Genomic DNA, 12100 nt, shown 5'->3' on the forward strand with positions numbered 1-12100 from the left:
CATAGTTATGTTTTGACTTTTACGAATAGCTTCCTTAATTAACCCAGTAGAACATGTTCATTCACAAAATATTAACACAACCATAAATACAAGTGAAAACAATCTTTATGGAAGCATGAACCATTTATTTCAAGGAAAATTTATGCAATCATTGCTTTATTCCATCAATTTACAATCCATAAATTGAAGTACGTCAATAGAGGCAAACTAGCAATCCACCCTTAATTAGCATCCAGACCTTCTTGGAGATCTATCCCAAGATTGTAGGGGGTTAGACTAGTCCTAGTATCACAGATGAATAACGGTGAGACCCCTTGGCTCCTTAGTGTCTCCTTGCTAACTACAAGTCCTTACAGAGAAATCCCCCATGTCTGAAGCCAGTACTTATCACTCAACCTTCTCTTGGAATCCTCAACTCATTTCTAAGTTCTTGTTTTATCAGGATCTTAGGTCTTTTCTCACCTTTAGCCTCTATCTTTTAACCTAACTTAACTTGGGGTTTTAGAAGTCTTTCCCTAATGATGGGGGCTCTGGAGAAGGTCTTCCAAGTGTAAACTCAACATCTCTTTAAGTAACTCTATCTTAGACTTGTAAGAAGGATACTACTTTACTAGTCAATAAGAAAATACTTTACTATTCAATTGTTCTTCTCAAAAGGGTTTATCCAAGTAACAACCATCAAGATAATATCAAGGTTATCTTTTTTAACCTAATTAAGCCTAGCTCATCTTTAGGCATGGAATAATTAAAATGTATCACTTGATAGAGTGGTTTTTCTTGTGAAAGAAGTTTCTAGTCTTAGTTCCTAATGTCTTTTGATACATAGCTCTAAAATATTGAGTTCCCTTATAGATTCTCTTATAGACAACTATAATCATTCCTCCATTTGTACATTTAAGGATTTAACCAATCGGATCGTACTCTAAGTGTGGACTACACCCCATCATAGGAGGGGATGCTCCTTATGGAAGTTCCCTCCTAGGCAACCTTTCTATCATCTGCATACTCAAATACAAGGTACCCATAAGGATCCATGAACCAAGTGATTATTATGTGTTTTTGGTTCTTTTATTAACATTCATTACTTTAAGTAGTATTATAATGAAGAATGCATATCTTAGATACAAATAGGGACACCTCGGCTTGAGTTGGTGTAGGTAGAACATCATTAGTTTGTGCAATCTCTTGCCAAACTCGAATGCTTCTTATATTGGCAACTTTCACAAACACACAAACTATCTCTTGTGTGTGCTCCTTGTTAGCTCATTTTTTGATCTTTATGGTGCACCACAGATTAGAACTTGATCACAATCCTTGAAGTGAATCTTGGGTCAAGAATGAAGGGGTTCTTGGCCTTAGGAAAAATAATGCTTAATAACTTATGGAGAATAGAGATGAGATAGATCTAAGGAGTGTATTGGGATTGTAGTTAATTTGGAGAGGGTATAAGGGGATTTTAATGTAAGTTAATAAAAAGAGAATGACTTAAGCAACGGATATGGGGTCTTTAGGTACTCCAAGATGGGTTTGTTTGGGCTTGATTGACAATAGGATGGGATTGGGGAATAGTTGAGGAGTGGGATCGGTATTGGATTAGGTAAACATGAGACAAATGGATGAATGAGAAAGGAAGCTTGTGAAGATGACGTGACAAGAGAGGAATAGGCCTTCAAATTAATATACTCAAAGATCCTTTGCCCTCTCAAGATCTACTCTAATTCTCCCCTTCTTACACACACTCTCACTCACTCACACTCATAGCTTGTGAAGACAATGTGACAAGAGAGGAATAGGCCTTCAAATTAATATACTCCAAGATCCTTTGCCCTCAATATCTACTCTAACTCTCCCCTTCTTACACACACACACACACACACACACACACACACACACACACACACACACACACACACACACACACACACACACACACACACACACACACACACACACACACACACACACACACACACACACACACACACACACACACACACACACACACACACACACACACACACACACACACACACACACACACACACACACACACACACACACACACACACACACACACACACACACACACACACACACACACACACACACACACACACACACACACACACACTCTCTCTCTCTCTCTCTCTCTCTCTCTCTCTCTCTCTCTCTCTCTCTCTCTCTCTCTCTCTCTCTCTCTCTCTCTCTCTCTCTCTCTCTCTCTCTCTCTCTCTCTCTCTCTCTCTCTCCCCCTTTACCCTTCTTGCTCTCTCCCCCTTTCCCCGTCTTTCTCTCTTTCAATCACACAAGTTGAAAGAAGGGAAGTGAATGTTCAACCTACGTATATCATTAAGATTACTTGTATACACTTTATGGTGCACACTAAGGATTGCATGGCGAGGCCACACACACACACACACACACACACACACACACACACACACACACACACACACACACACACACACACACACACACACACACACACACACACACACACACACACACACACACACACACACACACACACACACACACACACACACACACACACACACACACACACACACACACACACACACACACACACACACACACACACACACACACACACACACACACACACACACACACACACACACACACACACACACACACACACACACACACACACACACACACACACACACACAAATAGCCTTCTTTCACATATGATAGTTCATATACATGCAACAATTCTTGCTTTAGAGTTTTCTAGTTCGGGAAAGGTTGTGTACATGGTGTGTTTATTTTATGAGTGAGTTTCAAGCATTAAATGTGCACTTTTTAATGATAGGGATATTATGTCTTCATTGTCTCTCTTTCTTCTTCTTCTTTTGTTGAAGATTGTCTTAACCTTTAGCTTCTCCTTTGGGAGATTAAGGGGAATGACAAAACTTTACAACTAGTGTGTTTGAATACTTTTGAATAAAGAAACCTCTTCAACATCAAGGGAGAGAATAGGGCCAAGTTTTCTCTACAATCCTTGAAGAATGAATGAAGTACTATCGCTAAAAAGACTTTATTCTCAAATTAGTCCATCATATAACTACTCAATGTGGTTGTCCACACATGAAGCTAGTAAATCCCACTTCACACTCTAGACTACGAATGCAAATGTTGTGTATCTACAAACGACTAGTGTGTTGCTTTGATTATAACCACTTTCCAAAGCTAAAGTATAAAAATATGATTGTATATACAGTTGAAACACATTGGCAAATGTATCTAGGTGGCTAGAAATTTCCTTTTCTACTTATCTTTTTGGGTTTTTCTAATTATCTACATGCATTTACGATGACTCACCTTTGCTTTCTTATTGTTTGTTGTTGTAAGAATGAAGCTTGAGGTATGTTAACACTCTAACAATCTTGCAACCTTACTTTTGATGCTTCACTCATTGTATAGCTTCCTCCACCTTGAAGAAGAAGAAGAAGAAGAAGAAGAAGAAGAAGAAGAAGAAGAAGAAGAAGAAGAAGAAGAAGAAGAAGAAGAAGAAGAAGAAGAAAAAGAAATGCATTGCAAGCAAGTCATTGATATTTTTGAAGTACAAAGTGTTATTGATGCATCAAAATTCAAATACATTGAATAAGCGACACTTTTCGGTTTGCAAACATTGCCTTGCACATATGTGAGCTATCACTTATGTATTATCAAGTTTTTGGTGTTTTTATGCATTTTATGTGGTTCCATATGCGACACCCATATCTTTTTATTTAAATTAATATTTCTATGCACATATTTAATGTAACCGTAATATAAGTGTACATGTCTTTATATGTGTATGTTTCATATTGCAATAAAATTTGATAGATCATACTTTCAATATTTATCTCAGAAATCATTGTTTTAAACTTTTTACTTTTTGATAATCAATTTATCAATGATAAAATGTTTTAATTTTAATTATAAGATTTTAAAATGATAATCAAATAGTTTTCAAAATGTCCATATTGTGTAATATATCTATTAATAATTTTAATTTTATTAAATATTTATATAAACTATAAAATTTTACTAAATAATATAATATGAAATCATTTGGTAAATACTTCGTATTGAGATGCATTCTCATTATATTGATTTGAACTATATAAAAATGTGCTATAAGACCCTTTGGCAAACTTAATGATGTTGTATGATTTTCAAATGTATGTGATATACATATACAAGTAAATGCCATATTGGAAAACAAAACAAAGAAGAAAATACTTTGACAAATAAACTACAAGATGTATACCTTTTTGGGGTCAAAAAAATTCAAATTCAAACTAAAATCCATTTTTATTTGTACATATATATACAAAGTTTTTTCAAACTTCATGTCCATTTGAAAACCAATGCTACTACATATATAAACCTATGCTTTATTTATATGCAAGAAATTCTGCAGTATTGCGTATATGTGTCTATACAAAGTCCTTTTTACTTCATATCCAACTAAAAATTAAAGCTACTATATGTACAAATGTGTGTTTTATTTATATAGAACATGCCTACAAGTACTATGTTTCAACTTTTTTTTTTTTGGTTTTCCGAACACTATTCTTCTTTGAAATAGCTTCACAGTTCATCTACAACCGTTCCATAGATTGTGATATTTATGTCACTGTTTTCATTTTCAATAATTCCTTTTAGCATCATCCATAAATTCAATGCCATTTTTAAATCACATTGTATACATATTGTGAAATGTTGTTTCTCCAATTATAAATTGCTTTAACAATTGGAACAATTTTTTTTTGTAAATTATACCATGTACTTTAGTAAACTCTAGAATTTTGGTCACATGTAATATGCAAAAATCATTTTTATCAATATTAATGTGTTAGTGAAACTCAAATAATAAATAAATAAATAAGTTTAAATAAAATATAAAACTAAATTAAATTAATATTGTTTTTAACATTAGTTTTTATTTTTTAAAGATGAGTTAAGACTGTGGATTAACTAGAGGTATGATAGTAGTGTCATTCCAAATACTCAAAGTTACAATATCAAAATATGAGTATTTATATGCTCCCATAATTTGAAATATGTAATATGCTTCATGTAACTTTATGAAGGATTTCTAGAGTTTTTTGAACTCTTTTGGCTTTCAAAACTATATAAATATATAAAAAAATATTTGAAAGTTAAAAATAATTTTTAAAACATCAATATTAAAATATTATAAATATAAGTTTATATATTTACCATTATGAAATCCTCTAGCTCACTTCCATCGGCAACATTGATCAAGTATAAGTACCTATTCTTTTTTGTATAGATAATAAAACAACAATGAATGATATTGCTAGGCATATTTTATTTTCATTATTGAAAAAACATTGTGTAGTACTATTTATAGCTTTTAATACTACTCAAAAAATAAAAAATAAAAATTATTAAATCTAATGACATGTTCTATCTTTGTGGAAGGTTTGAAAGATAAATTATATTCGCTTATTTCACCATCTGTTTGATTATTTTAGGATAAACTCCAAAATCATGGATTTTTATACAATCATCCAAATTGTAATATTTTGAATTCCTAATGGTTTTTCTCTCTTACACCGTGTATATTGGGACTTTAAAATATTGAGTTCTCTCTTCCCTACAGAGTATTCAGAATTTAAAATATTGAGTCCTCTCTTCCTTACTATTGAGTATACTTAAGATCTTGTCCTTCTAAAAAATACACAAACTAATATCTCTCGAAGCTATGAGACATAGAGGATCCATGTTACGAAGCGGAATACGAATAAAATCTCAATCATAAACAAAGAACTTAGTGGAAAAATCTAAAAAATCAAACATCTCAACTATTAAACACAAATAACATTATAATACATAAGATGATTTAAATAACTCAATAGATTGAGAAAGACAAGAGAACACTACAAGATATAGGCCTTATACCGATGTTTAAAGTGACGAAAATGCAAATAACAAAATTTGCCCCCGTCGTCGCAAAAAGCGTCGTTATTGGCGACGCCATAGAACAATCGGTATTACCATCGCTATCAATGTCGGTATTGGCATCGCATATTGACGCCAATATCGACGCTGATAGCGATGGTTTGCGACGTACATAACGATGCGAGCAGTAAAATTTGCGACGCTAATAGCGACGATAACATGAATTTTTTTTTTGGTGGTAGGGCAGCAAGCCCTGCCACATATAGCACTGTGTGCTTTATGAGAGCCATATAAAATAGTTTCTGCACTACTGTGTACAATGCGCTTGCAAACAAAGACAATGTATACTGAAATCATAAAACTGATACATGAAATAAATACATGATCGCATAAAAAGCGATCAGTACAATCATGACAGGATATCACTAATACATAGAAAATGTCTATATAGATTAGGCGACTAAAAAATAAAGGTGTGTGAGCTCCAGGGATCCAAGGGCAAGCTACAAATCCTCGTCCCCCGAAAGCTCGTCCCGTCGCAAAGGAGCATCGAACGGACTCTGCAGAAAAAGAAACAACACATCAGTCCACCATACAATAATGCATTCAAATATCTCATGGTAATTACGGACAAGAAAGATGAGTGACTTACAGGGCCGCCTCGTCTATACAATCGGTCGATCCATGCAGTGAGACCATGCCTCTCTGCATATTGAGTCTCAAGGCCAGTCGGATCGCGATTTGTAATGGAGTGCTGTAAAGAAAACAAAATGCTAACTATTAGAAACATGATTGTCAGTACAAAGAATATTTCAAAAAAATAAACAAGCAAAACAAAAGAAAAACTTACAAAGTCCTCCAAATATGTCCTGTGGCCGCTACTCCCAAGATGATGGACCACTCTGGCCTCGAGTCGTGCCCTCGCTGCCTCGTGCTGCTGACTCCAACGTCCTGGAGAATCTGTAGCCTCTTCCCTCAGTCGGCGCCAATCGTCTGCATCTAACCACTCAGGCTTTGCAGCCCCACTCTTGATTGCCTTGCGTGCGTCGGATCGTCTATGTGACATGTATGCACGCATGCAATCCATCATCCAGCCCGTAGAGAATCTATCTACTACGGCTGGCACCAGAAACTCCTCGTGCAAGGATGCTACTATGTAGTCCTTGCTCCCCTTCGATATGTTCTTCCAATGATCCAAGACATTGTACCGAAAAACTTGTTGGCACAACTCTCTCATGCGAGCCATCACCCTCCTCCCCTCATCATTCATGATGATGGCTCTTGACCTACTATCGACTAGATATCCATAACCCCTTGGAGTCTGCCTAAGATGGGTCCTCTTCCATTTGCGTCCACACTCCTGGGCATATCCAGGAGACCCCTGTGCATCCGATGTACCAACGTGGGTAATATCTCTCGGAGTGGCACTCACAGGGGTGTCACCTGCTGACGACTGCACAAAAGCCGGAGTAATTGGAGTAAACGTCCCCACAGGTGTGACAAATCTTGGAGGTGATGCAGCTCCAGCTAAACGATGAGATAGAGACACCGCGTTCGTGTCTCCACAGCATCCACGAGAGCGAGGAGTCGCACCTGTATCCCGTGTTGACCGCGGGCTCACTGCCTCTGTATCTCTGCAGCATCCCCTTGATCCCGATGCACTCCCTCCCTCTGGCCCAAGTCGTAAGCGTCGAGCTCATCTGCTCGAAGACGAAGCATCTGATCTCGCTGAAGCAGATCTAGCAGAGCGCCTTGACGAAGACCGAGACAGCTCTTGGTCCGCCATCTCTTTGAATCTGGCGATCTGGTCTGGAGACATGCGTGCGAAGATGTCCTGTAACTCCTCAACACTCATCCCTCGACTCATCCTAAAAATGTCACCTGCACAGATAAAAAATGATGTTAAAAAAATCAATTTAAATCATACAAAGCACAATAATATAAATCATTAAAAAAAAACTCACTTAAAATGCATATCTTATGTACCCTTATAAGCGATTCGTCAACGAATTGAGCAAGTGGATGCTCCAAGTATGAAGTATCCTATGGTCCCATGTTAATCTCGTGACACAACTTCGCATACACTGGAAGGTCGATAGACATGTCACCACAAAAGAATGAGTCCGCCTCGTTCTCAAAGAATCCTTGGACTCCTGTATTTCCATCATTGTCAGCCGATGCTGGCTCCAAGCTTTCGATGACCTCCACCCCTTGCAATATCGACCCCTCTATTTGCATATTATCTTCATTTATGCTCGGAACATCGCTTTGATCATATACTCTCGCACTTCGGCGAGTTGAAGGTATAACATACCACCATCGAGGTTGTCGGGGGTTTGGATAGAAGATTACCTGTTCACAAACACGTACAAGAGAGTTCAAACCATTGTGACATAAACCATGTCTAATACAATTAGCAAGCAAATGAGTCCATGCACCTATTCACAATGGGCCGACAACACAAAGGTGTCACGCAAATCTATCCATTTTTTTTTGGAATCTATTTCGAGAAATCCACATGGACCTCGTCGAACTGTTGCTCCAGCTCTTCTAAGTACCACTTTGAACCACTGCACACATTGAATAGTATCATGGAGAAGCTATGGTAATCCACCGTAACAATACTTTGCAAGTTCCCAAAATACTCCATCTCATCCATAACCGTGTTTGGATCCGTTACTCGTCGCCGGCTCTCTTGCTCGAACCTTGCCATGACACCACAGTCCATTGTGAGCGCATTTTGTCAATACACTCCACGCGAAAATGCCATCCGCTCAACCACGCTGCACTATATATTTTGTACTGTACTTTGAAACACTCAAATTAGATGTCTTATATAAAATTTAGATATGACAGATTCTAAACCCCTCATCACCTTTGGACTACATCCCCTCGAGAATTCCCACTCCTCCATTGAGACCTCTGTCCCTTCGCGAGACGCTGCGGCCAAGGCTCCACGCAACCATCACGTTGACATAAACCGCGACATCTCCTCCATGCCTTGAGGATATCGAATCGGTCGATGACGCATACTACGTTGGAATTCAGCTCGCGCTTCCTCTCAATCTTGCCTAGCGATCTGGTACTTGGCGAGCCACATCTCCATAGAGGCATGGTGCAACATAAAAAAGCGATTCACCTTCTCTTCCATTGAGGCATCCATTCTTTTTTCTACCCCATTTCCAACCACCACATCTCCAATTAGTCTATCATCGTCCTTCAGCGAGACCATAGCATTTCATTGTCTAGTTCCACCATTGGTAGCCATTGTGAAATATGCACTAGCGCCTCAGACACCAACCAACCTTCGGCCATGCTACCTTCAGGCCGAGCTCATTGTCGCACAAAGTCTTTCAGGGTTTTCATGAAGCGCTGCAAGAAGAACATCCATCACATATGGACAGGTCCAGCAATCTCCACTTCATCCACAGGATGCACAAGAAGGTGGATTTGTATCGTGAGCATGCTAGTGGGCACACATTTCTCAAAGAGACAGACCTTCTCCACTACTCCCCGCCTCGTGGATTCAATAGAGGACGTCTTAATCTCCTTCTGTGAGATCCATTGCACCAAAGACGACAATCTGTAAATGGCCCCACGTATTTCTGGAGTAAGACATCCTGCGATCGCGATCGGTAGTACAAACTGCCACAAATGAGAAATCATTATGAATAATGGATACATTCCAAATAGCAAAATGCTCACGCTAATTACAATCCATTCGTAGTACAAACCTGATATATCTTATGCCAGTCATGGGATTTTAGCCCTGATAATTGGTCGTCTTTAGAAAATGCAGACCTGAGAGAACGCATCATACCCGTTGAAGTGCGGATAGACTTGATTACTTGCTTCATAATGCGCTCTTCTTTAGTGGACAAAACCCAAGGAGTGCGAGGAAGCTACACGCGACCATCAGCACCACTCAACTACGGCTAAAGTGCCTCCATCTTATCTACCTCCTTCAAATCCATTCGTGCCCCTATAGTGTCTCTCTTTCCTGTGATGTGGTCCCATAACAAGCTGCCCACATTGTTGAAAATATGCATGGGATCCAACAAGTGGTTGACCTGTAATAAGTGGGTCCAATATGGCAACTCGTAGAAAACTGAGAACTGCCGCATTCCATTTGGATGTGATTCTGCGTGGACCATTTTCAGCTCGTACCAGCTTGCGGCATTCATACGTGTTGGAGGTCGTCCAAGGAAACCTTCCCTGAGTTCATGATCCTCCGGAAAGAAAGCAGCGTGTCCTTGATATACCATCTTCTTCATGGTTTGTGAGCTTCGGGAGTCTAACTGTGGCCTGCACAATGGACATGCATGATAACTTGAGGTAACCAGACATGTTCCAACACCACGACCTAGTGAATACTTGGTTGAACGAGATAAAATATAGATATTACCAGTGAGAACGGAGGCGTGCTCACCTGAGCACTCTCCCAATCTCGAAAAGTCATGCAACGTCCACATGAGAATGGCTCGAATATTGGCTGACCGCCGACCATCGCGCTTGCTCATATCTTGCACGGTGACCTCCTCCTCCCATAAAATCTTAAGCTTATCGACTAATGGACGAAGATACACGTCCATATTTTTTACTTTGTAGCGGCCTGGGATGAGCAAGCTAAGGATGAGATGTCCTTTCTTCGTAGAAAGCCATGGAGAGATATTGTAGTTGACAAGGACTATAGGCCACACACTATAAGAAGTTGAGCGCAGACCGAATGGATTCACGCCATCCATTGCAAGACCGAGCTGAAGATTCCTTGGCTCTCAGGCAAAGCTTGGGAAGGTTGAGTCAATGTGGCTCCATGCGCGCGAATCCGCTGATATTCGTTGAACTCCATTCGTGGACCTATTCTGTGCATGCCACGTTGTCAAGCTCGCCATGTTGGACGTACAAAACATGTGGTTTATGCGGGGGATGAGCGAAAAGTGCCTGAGAACTTTTTGAGGGATGGTTTGCCCTTACAAGTCCCGTCGATACCTGTGAGCACCACACTTTGGACATGTCTCCATAGTCTCGTATTCTCCTCGAAACAGTATGCAATTGTTGATACATGCATGGATGTTATTGTACTCCATGCCAAGCTTTCGTAAAACATGTCATGCATCATCACGAGACTCAAGCATGGTATTTGCAGGCGGTAATATATGATATTTTAATAACCTTAAAAAAAATCATAAAACACCTTGAAAAAGCACAAATGTTTGTAATAATAGTGCCGAAAATTTTTTTCAATGAAGCGTATGTACAAGGTACCTGAACAACTCGGTCACACTCGTATCGCTCCACTCGTATTTTGCTTGCACACTTAAGAGTGCAAGCAGTGTCTTCAGCCGAGATGCTCGACACCCATCATATAATGGTATGGATGCTTCCTCTCTAAGTGGATCAGAATTCTCGACATCCATGGGAATCAATGCATCGATCATTGCCTCCATCTTAGGCTCTAAGATTGTAGGTAGGTCTGGAAGGTTGCCTGTCTCCTCTGGCATTGACAGTATAGATTGGCCTTGCGAGTGGTGGATTGGCTCCTGCACTCCATCCATCGCACACCCATGTACTCTTCTAATTGGCCGGAAAGGGTGCACTCCCCCTTGGGACGAGACATCACCTCCCTAGATAGAAAATTTGCCAACAAGACCCAATCTTATTGTATATGGTATTCAATTAGCTTGCGAGTACAATGCATGATTGATATTAACTTCAAATTACCGTTTGCTGAAAATCCACAATCGCCTGATCAATGATCTCAGATTGAAACTCGCCAAATCGTCGTACGTGTGTTGAGATATCGAGCTCCACTCGTGATATGCTAGGGTGACCGTTGTGCATTTATGTCACCGACTTGTTAGCTGCAGATGCGGTTGGTACACCGCCCATGAATAATAGCTAGATGACAGCTATCCTTATCTACTCTAGTTCCTGGCTTAGTTAGTATGCCATCTTAGTTAGTTGAGTTTGGTTTGAGACCCATATATAGGGTTCTTCTAGTTCTCTGTACTAGAGTTCTTTTTGGCTTACGGAACTAAGAAGAGAAAAACTGTTTTCAGCCTCCACATTTGTGTGTATTCCCCCATTGTGTAAGTGAGAAAGCTACAAGTGAGACTCCTTTCTTCTCTCCCACAATCTCCTCAAAGCAATGCAGATAGTA

Source organism: Lygodium microphyllum, chromosome 11, assembly GCF_053477565.2.
Source record: "Lygodium microphyllum isolate KBCC chromosome 11, Lygodium_microphyllum_v1.1.10, whole genome shotgun sequence".
In the NCBI taxonomy this organism is placed as follows: Eukaryota; Viridiplantae; Streptophyta; class Polypodiopsida; order Schizaeales; family Lygodiaceae; genus Lygodium; species Lygodium microphyllum.